The following is a 15822-nucleotide window of genomic DNA, read 5'->3' as shown; positions in this document are numbered from 1 at the left end:
TTTACCACGCATATGCCTGGTAAAAGGAGAGAGAGCAGTGGGGTTAAAGGAAGGAAGCAAGCAGGAAGGAGCAGCGACCATAGGTTATAAGTAAGTGGGGCCTGGGTGGGGGAGGGAGGGTTGTGGTAGTTTTTAGGCCAAGGTGGGGGATCAGGGTAGGTTTTAGGACAGGTCAGGGTAGGGTTTAGGGCAGGGTGGAGGGATGGGGTAGTTTTTAGGACGGGGGTAGGTTTTAGGACAGGGCAGGTTTTAGGATTTAGGGTAAAGACTGGGGTTGGGGTAGTTTTTAGGACAAGGTGGGGTAGGTTTTAGGACAGGGTAGGTTTTAGGGTTTAAAACAGGTGTCGGGTAGTTTTTAGGACAGAACGCCGTATGTTTTAGGACAACGTAGGGTAGGATTTAGGGTGAGGTGCGGGTTGGGGTAGTTTTTAGGACAGGGCAGGGTAGGTTTTAGGACAATATAGTTTTAGGGTTTAGGCAGGGGTTGGGGTAGTTTTTTGGACAGCGTGGGGTAGGTTTTAGGACAGAGTAGGTTTTAGGGTTAGAGTGGGTTTCGGGTAGTTTTTAGGACAGAGGGGGTAAGTTTTAGGACCGGGCAAGGGTAGGTATTAAGACAGGGAAGATTTTAGGACAGGGGGTCAAAGTTGTTCTTAGGTTTGGGGCGAGGGTGGGAGTAGTTTTTAGGGCAGGGCAGGAAAGGGTAGTCATAGGCCAGAGTAGGATTTACGGTTTAGGGTGGGGTCGGGGTAGGTTTTAGGATAGGTAGGGTTGCTTTAGAGTTTAGGACAGGGCAGAGTAGGCCGGGGGGATAGCGCTCTGCGCAGGGGTTGGAAGGGTCAGTTTTAAGGGCTTGTGCAGGTGAAGTATGACGTCAGGTTTACGAGGCAGGCGGGGGAGAATTTACCATGCATGTTACTTTACTAAACATGCTTCTACAACTAAATTCATTGTGAAGGCATGCATGGTAAAGACGCAGTCGTTGTAAAGGCATGCGTTATGAACTCATTTGTTGTTCCATCATACATCCTGTTTAAACAGTCTTAAAAATAAAAAATAAATCTTAGGATACACAACAAAATGACAGTCAGTGTTAACCCCCCACTAGAGGTCAAAAAAGTCTTAAAAAATAAACAAAAATACCTTATGAGAACTATAGAACCTTTCTGAAACTCTTAACAGGGCCATCCTGTGAATGACGTCACAATAGTACCCAGGACCAAAGAAGATAGCATAAAACAAAGCAACATTCTAGAATGCTTGTTGGCGGTGATTGTTAGTGATGCGGGGGTAAAGAGAACAGTTTTTTCTCTCAACAGGATCTCCTCTTTAAAATGTTTCTTTTTTATATCAAACTTATATCAATGTATATAAAATAGTGTTATGTATGGCACTCATAGACAGTCTCTAGCGTTTCTTTTAGTTTCTGAAAGTCATAGCTTCTTCCTATGACATCTCAACAGTTGATAATAAAACTGGTTATCAACCATTATAATGTCATAAAGGCCTTCGAGGGCAGGTGCCAGGGCTCTCTGAGAGTCTTGCAGCCAGCTGTGCTTGTTTGCTTTGACTGAAAGTAGAAAGCACAGCTGCGGAGGGGTAAGGAAGGTGGGGAAGGTGGTGGTTTTTGTTTAAGGACACCAGATAAGATATTTTGGGACATATTTATAAGCTCCTAGCACCACCTTACGTCACATTTGCGCATTTATTTAGACGCAAGTGTGGCGTTAAGGTGGCATTTCCCACGCACCATACTTACAAAGTGGTGCAATGCTTGCATTGCACCACTTTGCAAACGCTTGCGCCACATTATGCCTGCGCCAGGCATAATGTATGCAAGAGGAGCCTTCCCTCATTAAGGGGGGACCGAAAAAATGGCACAAGGAAATCTAAGAGATTTTCTTGCACCAGTTTTTGGGCACTTTTAACGCCTGCTCAGACCAGGTGTTAAAAGGGGGCATACCATTATTTATAATGGTCCCCTATGCACTCTGCAGGATTAGCGGCAACATTTTGGCGCTACTCCTATACATCAATAGCGTAAAAAAAAATGATGCTATTGCCCCCTACCCTGCACCATGGTGTGCCATATTTTAAATACAGCACACACACGGTGGCAGTAGGGGAGAGCTAAGGGGCGCAAGGAAAGTGGTGCTGCAATTTTCTTAAATCTACCCCTTCTTTTTTACATTTGAGTCTGGGAGGAGAGTGCAAGTTATGCGTAGCTCTCCTATTATACTCTGATTCTGCGCAAAAACTGAAAGCAAGGACAGATGATTTTGGGGGCATTACATAACATGGGTAAAGAGTGAATTACGTGGATGTTTTTCAACTCAGGTTTCTGAGTGACATCTTAGACAACTCGAGCTTTACTCTTGTTGTATATTTGATGTCACTCAGAACCACTCAGTGAAAAACATCCAGGTAATTCACAAGTATCCATCTATAATTCTATATATTATCATGGCATCCAGTGCAAAAGAATTTGCCAGTTAAATCAGTGTTTTGTCCTCTTTTGCTTCTCATGCAGCATTGTATTCCAGAGTTAAAATCATCATTTGTTACAGATGCTGCCATTATTTAACACTGATAAATTCATGATATGTCAAGAGCTGAAGCCAGGCTATAACAGGGGTGCGTCCATTATATTTCATGGGCACAGCTATTGAATGTTATTGCATGCCACTGGTGCTCCTATCGCATCCAAACAGGTTAATTATGATACTCTGTAGATTAATGTATCCTGCTCAAGAGGTGCATCCATGGTTATTCTAAGGACGAATTATAGGGAGAGGCAGAAATCAGAGGTCTGAGTGTAGCTGTCATATTCCAGGACAGCAACCATCATATGCATGTGAAGCTGTCATAAGCCAGGGCAACACTAATCATATTTCAAATATGCAGCTGTTATTTGCATGACGTGTTCAACACATGCTAGTGTTGCTGGCAACACATGACAACAACTTCCTTTCACTAACGGGTGCAGCCATTGTATATCATGTTATCAAAAGTGCACCTTTTCAGGAGTATACCTTATATATGACTTGGCTGCTGCGTAACCTGCGTGAGTGCTGACCTTTCACACACCCATTTGTCAAATCCATGTTAACATATAGGGCTTTGTTGTGGTGTTTGGAGGACTGGTGAGGCCAGAGAAGTCCTTCACTTAGGCTTCACTATATGGGAGATAGGTTGAGCTCTTCCCTGTAACTCACCTGATGTGCCAGTAAGCTGCAGTTGCATGTGAGGCTTTGGTAGTAAGGAACAAAACAAGAGATTCCTCTCACTCTACCCTTTGCTTATGTCTTTTGATGTCTATCAGCAATTAATTAATGCCAAGCGAGCAGGAGACTATGAGATGGATGATGGCTTAAGAGACATATCATTATTGACACGCCAGCCACTAGGCTATTGTGCACCACAATTACGTCCTCACCAAGGTGCCCACAGACAGGCCATTTTCTTGTATGTTTACTTTGGATTGGCTGGGCATCTAAGATAGCCAAGGAGGACAATGCTTTGCAAAAGCTCAGAGTAGTAAGGTACCCACGGACACAAGTGGAAGCATGCCATAATCCTTGATACCTCAGAACATTTATCTGACAGCATGATAGCAGCATCAGGATTGGTCTGTGCACCACAATTACGTCCTCACCAAGGTGCCCACAGACAGGCCATTTTCTTGTATGTTTACTTTGGATTGGCTGGGCATCTAAGATAGCCAAGGAGGACAATGCTTTGCAAAAGCTCAGAGTAGTAAGGTACCCACGGACACAAGTGGAAGCATGCCATAATCCTTGATACCTCAGAACATTTATCTGACAGCATGATAGCAGCATCAGGATTGGTCTGAGGGCTCTACATTTGTGCTCACAGGCAGACTGGGAGCCTGTGCCTGCTCTCTCCAACCCAGCAACATTCTGCCAGGTTGGAGACAGCTCAGTGCGCATGTGTGTTTGGCCGTCCTGAGACAGCCGGCCAAACACACATGCACACTGAGGGAGGTGCACCTACCACTCCCCCCAGTACCTGTCATCCCCATGGCCCCACCACGGAAAAATAAAACGATAATAAACATAGGTTGTTATAAGACATTATTATTGGGTTTTTTTCAAGTTTGCAGCTGCAGCTGCTGCTGCTGGCAGGGGGCGATGCTCCTCCACCATAGCGGAGGAGCCGCTGTTGGGGCATAGCTTTGTGGCCTTTAGTAATATCAGCCTTTTTTGGTTTGCATCAGTGGGTAGTGACTTTTGACTTAAAAAGTAAGATTACCAACACAATTTTGTCATAAATATGCAAAGACTCTGAAAGGCACTATACGACCATCTTATAGCACAACAAAATGTTAAAGGTCTAGCACTGCAGCAGGATGTAGGCCTTTTTGATAAATTGTATGTAACCAGGTGACAAACATTTTAATCCTGCTTGTCTAGCTATACCATGTATGTGTTCTTAGCCAAAGTATTTCATCTTGCTGCACTCTTTCTGTCCCAATTGATGTTTGTAGGAAGTAGTTAGAATGCACTGTTAAGAGCCACATAGTCTATGGCACATGGTGGCCCATTACTGCACTCACCTACTGTTAGACCTGACAGCCTTAGGGTGGTCACCCCTAACTTTTTGCCTGCCTCCCTCTACTTTTTGGACACTATTTTTGCTGGCTTTTAGACTCTGCACACTTTATCACTGCTAACCAGTGCTAAAGTGCATATGCTCTCTCCCTTTAAACATGGTAACCCTGGATCATACCTGATTGGACTATTTAATTTACTTATAAGTCCCTAGTAATGTGCACTATATGTGCTTAGGGCCTGTAGATTAAATGCTACTAGTTGGCCTGCAGCACTGGTTGTGCCACCCACTCAAGTAGCCCCTTTACCTTGTCTCAGGCCTGCCATTGCAAGGCCTGTGTGTGCAGTTTCACTGTCACCTCGACTTGGCATTTAAAAGTACTTGCCAAGCCTAAACCTCCCCTTTCTCCACATATAAGGCACCCCAAATGTGTGACCTAGGTAACCCCTAGAGCAGGGTGCTGTGTGGGTTAAAGGCAGGACATGTACCTGTGTAGTTTACATGTCCTGGTAGTGTAAAACTTCTAAATTCGTTTTGCACTACTGTGAGGCCTGCTCCCTTCATAGGCTAACATTGAGGCTGCCCTCATACAGTATTGAAGTAGTAGCTGCTGATCTGAAAGGAGTAGGAAGGTCATATTTAGTATGGCCAGAATGGTAATACCAAATCCTGCTGACTGGTAAAGTTGGATTTAATATTACTATTCTAGAAATGCCACTTTTAGAAAGTGAGCATTTCTTTGCACTTAAATCTTTCTGTGCCTTACAATCCACGTCTGGCTGGGCTTAGTTGACAGCTCCTTGTGCATTCACTCAGACACACCCCAAACACAGGGTGCTCAGCCTCACTTGCATACACCTGCATTTTGAATGGGTCTTCTTGGGCTGGGAGGGTGGAGGGCCTGCTCTCATACACAGGACTGCCACACCCCCTATTGGGACCCTGGCAGACAGGATTGAACTGAAATGGGACCTGCTGCACTTCTTAGCCACTCTTTGAAGTCTCCTCCACTTCAAAGGCACATTTGGGTATAAAACAGGGCCTCTGCCCTACCTCATCAGACACTTGCTGGAGAAGAAACCTGAACCAGAACCTGCATCCTGCCAAGAAGAACTGCCTGGCTGCTCAAAGGACTCCCCTGACTGCTTTCTACAAAGGACTTCTGCCTTGCTGTTGCCCTGCTGCCTTGCTGAACTCTTGTCTGGCTGTAAAAGTGCTCTCCAAGGGCTTGGATAGAGATTGCCTCCTGTTCCCTCAAGTCTCAGGACCCAAAATACTTCCCTTTTTCATTTGGACTCTTCGTGCGCTGAAAATTTAGATGCACAGCTTGCTCCGTGGCGAGAAAATCAGCGCACAACGACGCTGATCGACGCGACGCCTTGGGGGCGACTGGAACTTCGACGCACGGCCTCGCAAGGACAACGCCACCCGACTTCCAGAGGGGAAATTGACGCGACGCCTGCCTTGAGAGCGAAACTTCAACGCACAGCCCCGCGGAACGACGCGCAGCCGGAAAACAAGCATGAGAATCCACGCACAGACCCCGGGACATCTGGTAATCCCGCGACCCACAGAAAGAGACTGTCCGCGCGCCGGAAAATGACGCATAAATTCCCCGCATGAAAAATAACAACGCAAGTCCGTGTGTGCTGGGGAGAAATCGACGCACACACCATTTTCCCACGTATCTTCTTCTGCGGCCCTTTGCGGAGATTTTCCACTCCAAACCAGGTACTTTGTGTTTGAAAAAGACTTTGCTTTTTGAAGACTTAAGAAACTTTATATCACTTTTTAGTGATATCTCTACAATTTCACATTGCATCTTTATTCGTTTTGACCTGCCGTTATCCAGATAAATATTATATATTTTTCTAAACACTGTGTGGTGTATTTTTGTGGTGTTATATGGTGTTATTGTATGATTTATTGCACAAATACTTTACACATTGCCTTCTAAGTTAAGCCTGACTGCTCGAGCCAAGCTAGCAGAGGGTGGGCACAGGATAATTTTGGATTCTGTGTGACTTACCCTGACTAGAGTGTGGGTTCTTGCTTGGACAGAGGGTAACCTGACTGCCAACCAAAAACCCCATTTCTAACACCTACAATATGCCAGTGCCCCTTTTCTAGCAATAGAGCCTTCCTACTCATGTATTAAAATGGCTATTACAGTCACAGTATACTAAAAACAAGTCCCACGCTAGAAGTGGAAAGCAAAAGTTTTTGTAATATTGAAAGAAGATTGTACACATCATACCCTCACACACACTCACTTGAGCAACACGTTCAGTATTTCACTATTACACACACCGCTCCTCCCATCTTTCACAAAACGTGCAAACGCTATCTTCCCGAACTAATCTGCAAAAGATACCTTCTACACGAAACGTGAGGACCACATATTAATAGAAAGGTAACACTCGGTCATCCACGGGCTGTAGTTTCAGTTTTCAGTTTTATTGGTGATGCATGATTACTTAAAACCATTGCAAAAGGTTAAAAAAAAAAATAAGAGACAAAGAGTACCAAGATAAAATGCTGCAGGCACCAGTTGGCTGTTCATCACATCGAGAGGTATAATAAATAAATACATTAGATACTTTAAAGTGCATACAAGAGTTTTCTTCGCTGTTTAACCAGTTGCTGCACGGTGAAGTGCCAATCGGTGCATAAGAAATGGATTAAAAGGGCACAGGTCCCCCATTATCTGTAGGAGACCTTAAGGTATTGTACAGCCCGGCTGCACATTACCAAATGATTATGTAAAAGTGATGTAGACTGTTATAGGTTTTTGGGTGCAATTAAGAACCTTAGGTCCTGTGGGTCGCAGGCAGAGGAGAGCAGTGAGTTTGCTGGGACATTTGGCATATCTTACCAGGGATCTTACATCTGTTTGTGCAAAATATATAGCAGAAGCCTCCTTGCATGTGTTGACTCCTTTTGTAAAAATAACGGCTTCAGCAATGACCTCCTAGCAGCCTCTACAGTGGGGCAGCAACACAGTAGCTGGAGCCAGGATTATTTGTTGAAGTCACAGAGCCTACAAGCCCACCTCTTTACCAACTGGGATCAGGCCGGATTAAAGTCTGCCACGGGTAGAGCTGGCAAGCGTAAGCACATAATAGCCCTCATTATGACCATGGCGGACGGCAGTATTATGGAGAAAAGGGCTGCGAACAGGCTGGCGGTACTTCTCCCCCTAATATGACATTGGCGGTTTGGCTTTAGCCAAACTGCCAATGTACCACTTCGTCCACCATGGCGGTAACAGCGGCCGGGCTGGAGACTTCAGTCTCCAGCCCTGCGGCCGTCATTAGCCCTCCCGCGGGATTATGACCCTGCCGACCGACATGGTTTTCGTGGCCTCCTTACTGCCACAAAAACCATGACGGTAGGCACTATCAGTCACAGGGAATTCCTTCCCTGTGACTGATAGGGGTCTTCCCCACTCCTCTCCCCCTCCCTGGGTGTCACCCCTATCCCCTCCCCTCCAGACCCACGCCCAAAATACACGCACCTTCACGCACCATCATGCACACTCATACACACACTTATATCCTCATGCACCCACGCATGCATTCATTCATTCACATGCACATCCAAACACACTGACATACAAACAAGCACACACACATTCACACAACACATCATACATGCACTCACACATCCACACATGCACACACATACCACATGCAACGCACACCTGCATTCACACACACACAGACATACACACACACACCCACACACACAACACCCTCTCCCCTGTTGGAGCACCCGACTTACCTGATTTCAGGGGGTCCTCCGGCAGGAGACGGGACGTGGCGCTGCTGCCAGCAGAACACCGCCAGGCCGTATTAATTCTCATAATATGGCTGGTGGTGGTCTACTTGCATGGCGCTGCTGCTGGCAGCAGCACCACCTTACCGCCGTCCGCTGCCATGACCGTAGCCGGAATTCCACCATCCTTCTGGTGGTATTCCCGCTACGGTCATAATATGGCAGTCATCTGGTAGCCATGGCAATGGTCTTTTGGCGGCCGTCACCGTGGCGGTAGGCAGTTTTTACCACCAATGTCATAATGAGGGCCAATGTTTTTACGTGTGCAGGGATTACTGGCCTCAAGGAGATAAGACTGAGGCCTTCCCATCAGGTATGATGAATTCAGGAGGATGGAATGTCTGTTGCCCTCAATGATGCAATGTCTTGCTGAAATGATATGTGGCGCACCTGTTTGTTAATTACCCTGTTCCATGATGCCAAATCTACAGAGTCAACTGCCAGGGAGGATGTTTCTATTTGAAAAAAATTGGATTGCCTCCTGCACTTGGCGCTGCCAAGGGAACCCTGGTCTCTCAAAGTTGTCTTTCAGGCAAACTTTTAAAGAGTTTGCTGGAGCTCTTAATGTGCAGATGTTATATTTCAGAATATCTGACACACAGTCTAGTTGCTTGTCAATCCAAATTCTAGAAGGACTCTGGATCTTCTCAGATGTCTAGGTAGTTGGACACCTTTTTATATCCTAGCGTCTGCAGATGGTCCAACCTGGTAGCGCAGTTCTCCGGGAAGGCCTAGTGCTCATATTGGATCACTGGTAAAAAACAGGCCTTTACAACTTTCAAGATAGGGGCCACAGAGGCGCCTTTTAATTTCTATTTCAATTTTACACGCTTGTACGTTATTGCTGATGCCTCTCTTTTTAATAAAGATTTGTGGGCTGTAAGTTCCAATGTTTATAACCATATAGTTATATTTCTTAGTCGTTTAATTATATTGGCCCTTATTCTCCATGTTAATGCTTTATTTTTTTTATGACGCCCAAATATTATGACCTTGGTCTTGTCATGCTTAATCTTAAGAAAGTTCAATTTATTATAAGTTTGCAAACTATTTAATGCATACTGTAGGCCCGTTTTCATGTGGTCCATTATAACGGTGTCAGCAAATTGTAATATTTGTATGGTCGTGTGGCCAAGTTTTGGAGACACCAGACTGCTATTTGCTAAAGCTCTCCCCATGTCGGATGTTTATCAATTGAAGAGCTTTATCAAAAGTGGCACTGTAGTCGATGAAACAGCAGCGAAGTGGGAGCTTTCGCCTTTGGGCTGCTAGTTGGCTCAAAGCAGCCAGAGCTCTGATGTTATCCATAGTTGATGACGCTGCCCAAAATCCTGCTTTTAAAAATGGGAGTCCATTGTTGCCCTATACCTAGGCTTCTAATTCATTAAGCAGTAGCCATGCATTGGCTTTCACCTGTAGATATAGCAGATCTATTTGTCGATAGTTACATGTCTCTGTTGGGTCTCCCCTTTTAAAGAATGGACACAGAATCAAGCCGCTCCAGACCTCCGGAATATGGGTGGTAGAAAAGGCTTGGTTATAGAGAGGTGTTAGTAACGTATCCCAATCTTCCATTGCACATTTAATAATTCCAGCGGGGAACCTGTTTGGCCCAGGCTCACCATCATTTTTCATTTATTAGTTAAGACTGCAAACCTGGGTCGGGTTTGTAAGAACTGACTGGTTCTTGGCCAACCTGGTGTCCTTTTCCTCAATTTCCAGGTCTGCTGGGGCCGTCCGATGACTTGTATACTGTGCTGCTACAAGTGCCACTCTGTCTCCTTACTGCATTCCATGTTCTCTAGTGGGGTATGGAGATTTTAGATTACTAACTTAGCTCCAGAAGTGGGTTAAACCTCTGTCCTAAAGCATTCCTTGGACTTTTATCCATTCCTTCGCCACCTTTGATTTCTTCAGTTCCCACATTGCCTTTTTATGTGCCTTGTATGCTACGCTCAGATGCCTTGCTGATGTTATTTTACTGCAGGATTTATGTTTGCCCCAATCCCTTCGCAGCATGCTTCGTGAGTTTACAACAGAAGGGTTGTGCGGCTCTGTGTCTGCCAGCTTCCCTGCTTTCTTAGATGGAAGTGTATTGGCCCCAGATGCTTGTAGGGTATCCATAAGCTCTGATAAAAAGTAGTCTCACCTGAGGTGTGGTTGGTATGACGGGCTTCTGGGGAACATTATAACCTTAAGGAGCCATTTGGTCACAAGTGTGGTATCTGCTGTCCTCCATTTCAGCCTTCTGATTAGCTTGGATGCCTCAGGGCGTGTTGAAGATCCCACTGTCTGGAATGTCTCAGCAACAAATACTCCCATGTCTACTGTCAGCAGATTGTCGAAATACCTATAAATGTCCCAGAAAAGCAATAATTCAGCTTCAGTGGTCTATATTACTGCTGAGACTAATTTATAGGGACTATGGAGAGAGTTAATTTCATCCTGTACATTGACATTTCTAACAGCGGCCCTGGCAGAACCCAAACCCTTCAAATTCAAGTCACCCGTTAAGCGAACCTCATGTGAGGTGTATTCTAGAAAAAGAGATTCCAAGCTGTTACAAAGCGCCTCTGTCACATGTAATTTTGATGTTTTCAGCATGTTGTGATAACAGTTAGTCAGGAGCAATGGAGTTTTTCTGTGGCAAATGGTCAGCCTTGTGACTGTTGCCGCTCACAGGGCCAGAGAGCTTTGGGCAAAAGGCACAGCTTTGATCCTGCTGTTCTGTTTGATGAAAATTGAGAGGCCCCCCGAGGGTCGGCAGAACAGGCAGGATTTTATTGCTGTTTCAAAAGCTTGCAAAACCCATGTAACACTGTTGGAGTAGATGCCCATGTTTCCTGCAAACAGTTCTGAGCAGGAATGCCACTGCCAATTTACTATTCAGCACAGTATTCAGACCCGCCACATTCCATGAAGTTATTATTAACTTGGACTCTTCCAGGGTTCTCTGAGTTTGGGTATGTGCTACATTGTAATGGCTAGGACTATGTCTCATGTGTCCCCCATGGGTTGGGATCTGCTGGTTCAGAGTATCTGTTTTGCTGCTGCTTGTTCTGCAGGTTACCATTATTTGGCTATGCGCAACTATTACTTCCAGGGAATATGAATCTTTTGAAGCAGTAGGCAGCTAGTCATGAGTAGCACCCCATACCCCTTTTAAACATGAATTCAATTACCTTGAGTTCATGGGCGGGAATAGCACATGGGGATTTTTAGGTGGATGTAGTTTTAAGTGTTCGATTCCCATGTCCTCAGGAGTCTTTGATTCCTTCCGGATGGCATCAATTAGATCTGCACTTTGCCACATGGTTATTGTGGCATCTGTGGAGCTTTTCCCTGCAATCATTGAAAAGTTTACAGAGATTATATCATCAGAGGTTAATGTGTTTAGTACTGGAATACATCGAAACAGACAAAGTAGATTCCTTCTATTTAATATGTCACAGGCCCCATTTGTGGTTTAATCCGGAATAAATGCTAGTTCAGACTTACCAACCACCCTGGCTTACCTAGAAACTCTGGCCCTCATTCCGAGCCTGGCGGGCGGCGGAGGCCGCCCGCCAGGCTTCCCCCCTCCGAAATACCGCTCCGCGGTCGTAAGACCGCGGAGGGTATTCCGAGTTTTCCCCTGGGCTGGCGGGCGGTCTTCACAAGACCGCCCGCCAGCCCAGGGGAAAACTCCCTTCCCACGATGACGCCGGCTCGTAATAGAGCCGGCGGAGTGGGAAGGTGCGACGGGTGCAGTTGCACCCGTCGCGTATTTCAGTGTCTGCTTTGCAGACACTGAAATACTTTTAGGGGCCCTCTTACGGGGGCCCCTGCCGTGCCCATGCCATAGGCATGGGCACGGCAGGGGCCCCCAGGGGCCCCGCGACTCCCCCTCCCGCCATCCGGTTCCCGGCGGGAGAACCGCCAGGAACTGGATGGCGGGAGGGGGAGTCGGAATCCCCATGCCGGCGCAGCATGCTGCGCCGGCTTGGAGGATTCCTTTGGGGCAGCGGGAAACCGGCGGGAGACCGCCGGTTTCCCTTCTCTGACCGCGGCTGAGCCGCCGCGGTCAGAATGCCCCGCGGGGCACCGCCGGCCTGTCGGCGGTGCCACCGCGTCCCACGGCCCTGGCGGACTTGTTCCGCCAGGGTCGTAATGACCCCCTCTGTGTCTTATATTGCACTACTCTGCTTCCCATTGTATTTTTTCTGGTTTGAATGGGGGTATCTTGCTTGATCCCAGAGAGACCTGTATGCTGGATCAATTGGCCTGCTAGATGGTTGCTGTTGGCAGAGGTGGTAATTGAATGGCTTCCACTTATAGCCCCAGTCATTAGAGAGACGTATCTGGGGCTTGTTATCACTTCTGTTCGTGCTGGTCGCTTGTCTCTGATGTGTGGGATTTCCTTCCATTGAATGGAGCTGTTTTAAAGAGTGGTGGGGTTCCTGTCTTATCGTTCCGAGGATGCACATACCTGGAGTGCTGTTATCTTGACAATGCAAGTTTTGAATGCTGCTTGTGGAAGCAGGAGGGCCATTAAGTGTACACACACCTGGGATTTGGTTGCCCAGGAAAGGCGATGTGTGAGAGCCTGTGTCAGCCTTTTGTGCTGGCTGTCCCCTCTGGCCAGATGAAGTTGGAGGCACCAGATGCCCTTGGGTAAGTAGAGCCAGGGGCTGGGCCCAGTTAGTCCTCTCTAAGATGGCTGTCAGAGATGGACGGTTGAGCAATTAAGTGATTGTTGTGCTGTTGCAATCCTGCCTGCATCTTGACAGAGGACGCCTTATAAATGTTGAGTGGGGTAGTCCCCCCGTGTCTGTTTCTAAGCGGATGCACGAGGTTCCAGTTGCCCTTGTCGTGCCTTCCAGAGTGCTGTTGGTCCCTGTGGCCAGCTTGAAGAGTGGCCCTATCACCATTACCTTTTTTGGGGTCCCTAAGTGCTGGCTGTGGCCACTGAGCTGGCGTTATCTCTAAGTCCTGTTGCCTCTTGGTCTGTCGATTTTGATACCATTACAGATTCGTTATGAATTGGTATTAATGTTGTGCCTTCCGTAATTACCTTGGTTGATTTATTTGCTAGACTAAATATGGGAAAGAGCATTGGGGGACGCCTTCCCCCCAGTTTGAAGGGGAGGTAATCCTGGTCCCTGTGATTAAGGACCTCAGTGTGATGAGGCTCTGTTTTTTTTAGCGTTTTCGCAGCCTCTTTTTTGCTCTTCTTGAAAGTTTGGGTGGATCTAATTAATCTGGCGGAACTGTTGAGCCAGATATGCAGGTGGCCAAGCCCTCATTCTTTTGTACAGGGAGGGACATTGCCTTGTATGTGTAAGGAGTGCATGTGAGTTGGGATGACGCTGTCAGTGGCCCCTGCACTGCTCCTGATATAGATCCTAGTTTTTTACTAAGGGAGCCAGTTGTGTTAGTTATCTGCACTCTATCGACGATCAACTTATTCGGTTCAGTTCCTAGGTCCTTAGATGAGTGCTTAACCCTCTCACTGAGAGTCTATAATATTTCAGGTAGGGTACTTAATTTATCAATCAGTGGCGAGCATGCACAGGGTTGTTCGGCCTCCGTCTGCCCAACTAATTTTTCTAGATGACTTAGCGGGTCATTCCGACCCTGGCGGTCGGTGGCCGCCAGGGCCACCGACCACGGGAGCACCGCCAACAGGCTGGCGGTGCTCCTACGAGCATTCTGACCGCGGCGGTTTAGCCGCGGTCAGACGCGGAAAGCCAGCGGTCTCCCGCTGACTTTCCGCCGCTCGTAGGAATCCTCCATGGCTGCGGAGCGCGCTCCGCAGCCATGGAGGATTCCGACTCCCCCTCCCGCCATCCAGTTCCTGGCGGTTCTCCCGCCGGGAACCGGATGGCGGGAGGGGGAGTCGCGGGGCCCCTGGGGGCCCCTGCCGTGCCCATGCCTATGGCATGGGCACGGCAGGGGCCCCCGTAAGAGGGCCCCTAAAAGTATTTCAGTGTCTGCAAAGCAGACACTGAAATACGCGACGGGTGCAACTGCACCCGTCGCACCTTCCCACTCCGCCGGCTCTATTACGAGCCGGCGTCATCGTGGGAAGGGAGTTTTCCCCTGGGCTGGCGGGCGGTCTTGCGAAGACCGCCCGCCAGCCCAGGGGAAAACTCGGAATACCCTCCGCGGTCTTTCGACCGCGGAGCGGTATTTCGGAGGGGGGAAGTCTGGCGGGCGGCCTCCGCCGCCCGTCAGACTCAGAATTAGGGCCTTAATCTGTGGCCCAGATCAACCAAGGCTGGAATGGATTTGATCAATCTGAAGCTCCATCTTTTGTGCTTGCCATGAAAGTGCACTTGATGTTATGTCTTGATTATTGCCGATGGAAGCCAGTGAAGCTTGCAGGGGAGTTGAAGTCCTGGTTTGAGGAGAAGCATGTTTGCCTACATTTATCATGCAGATGAGTCTGCGATTCCGATCAGACTGGAGGGCAGGAGTGTGCACAATGGATGCCTAAATTGGATGACTCAAGTTGGGCTTCAATCTGAGCTTCCATGGATCCGAGGAAGCGGTCCGAGAGGTTACCTGCTCTGATATACTTTCCCTCCTGTTCATTATTTTCATCATTGGTGAATGTGTGCAAACTTGGATGAGTCAGTCCCATCCTCATCCTTTGCGTACTCACTTTCTGATGCTAATTGTAGAAAGTTCGGAACTGGCATTCTGTCATGAACGTGCGCCATCACCACCAATGTGTATGCCTGTGGGACACTTGAATGAATGGAGAGGCATCAGCACGCTGGCCGAACGCCTTTCCTGGAGTAGGGCTGGAGTAGGCCTGGATTGGTGCTGGTGAGTACGCAAATATTCACAGGGGTGCTGTGGATGGCTGTAGATGGCTAAGATGCCTGTACATGTCTGGGTGATATCCAGGCACTGCTCCGCCTGCCTCCACTCCCTTCTTGCTGGTAACTTTGTGGGGGCTCCTAGGCACCCGCAGTACACAGTAGGCCACTTTTTTACAGCAATGTTCCTCAGTTAACTTTAATGGCTTAAATGCCTTGAAGACTTAAAAATCATTTAAACATTTGCCTTGATGACTTGAGAATAATACAAAAGTTAGCTCTCCTCTTTGTTACTTCCTTCTTATCTTGGCTGATTTTACTGCGGTTGTTGTTGAGGCTGATACTACAGTTGCTATTGTTGGTTGTTGCAATTTGATCGTTGAGATGAGGGGCTGAGAGCAAATACCACAGCATGCACAAACTGCACTGGCCTAAAGCCGGCCGCCTCAGCAATCTGCCCGGTAGCTGCAGTCTAAAGAGGTCCACTTTCCCCAACAGTGCTCCCATGCTCTACGGGAACAAGCCAGAGCAGTTGAAAAGCCAGAGAGCGAGGGCTGAAGCAGAGGCCAGCAAGCAAGAAGACAAGTGTGGAAGTGAGGGCTGTCAAGTA

The 15822-nt window shown here is 47.5% G+C and overlaps 1 protein-coding gene across 10 annotated transcripts in view; it reads left to right on the top strand.

Moving 5' to 3' along the window:
- Positions 1–15822, top strand: part of LOC138297861 (uncharacterized) — a 1048787-nt gene that overhangs the window by 828174 nt on the left and 204791 nt on the right. The gene's annotated exons all lie outside the window — the stretch shown is intronic.

This window comes from Pleurodeles waltl, chromosome 1_2, assembly GCF_031143425.1.
Source record: "Pleurodeles waltl isolate 20211129_DDA chromosome 1_2, aPleWal1.hap1.20221129, whole genome shotgun sequence".
NCBI lineage: Eukaryota > Metazoa > Chordata > Amphibia > Caudata > Salamandridae > Pleurodeles > Pleurodeles waltl.
The sequence above is the reverse complement of the archived record's forward strand: the minus strand, read 5'-3'. Positions and strand labels throughout refer to the sequence as shown.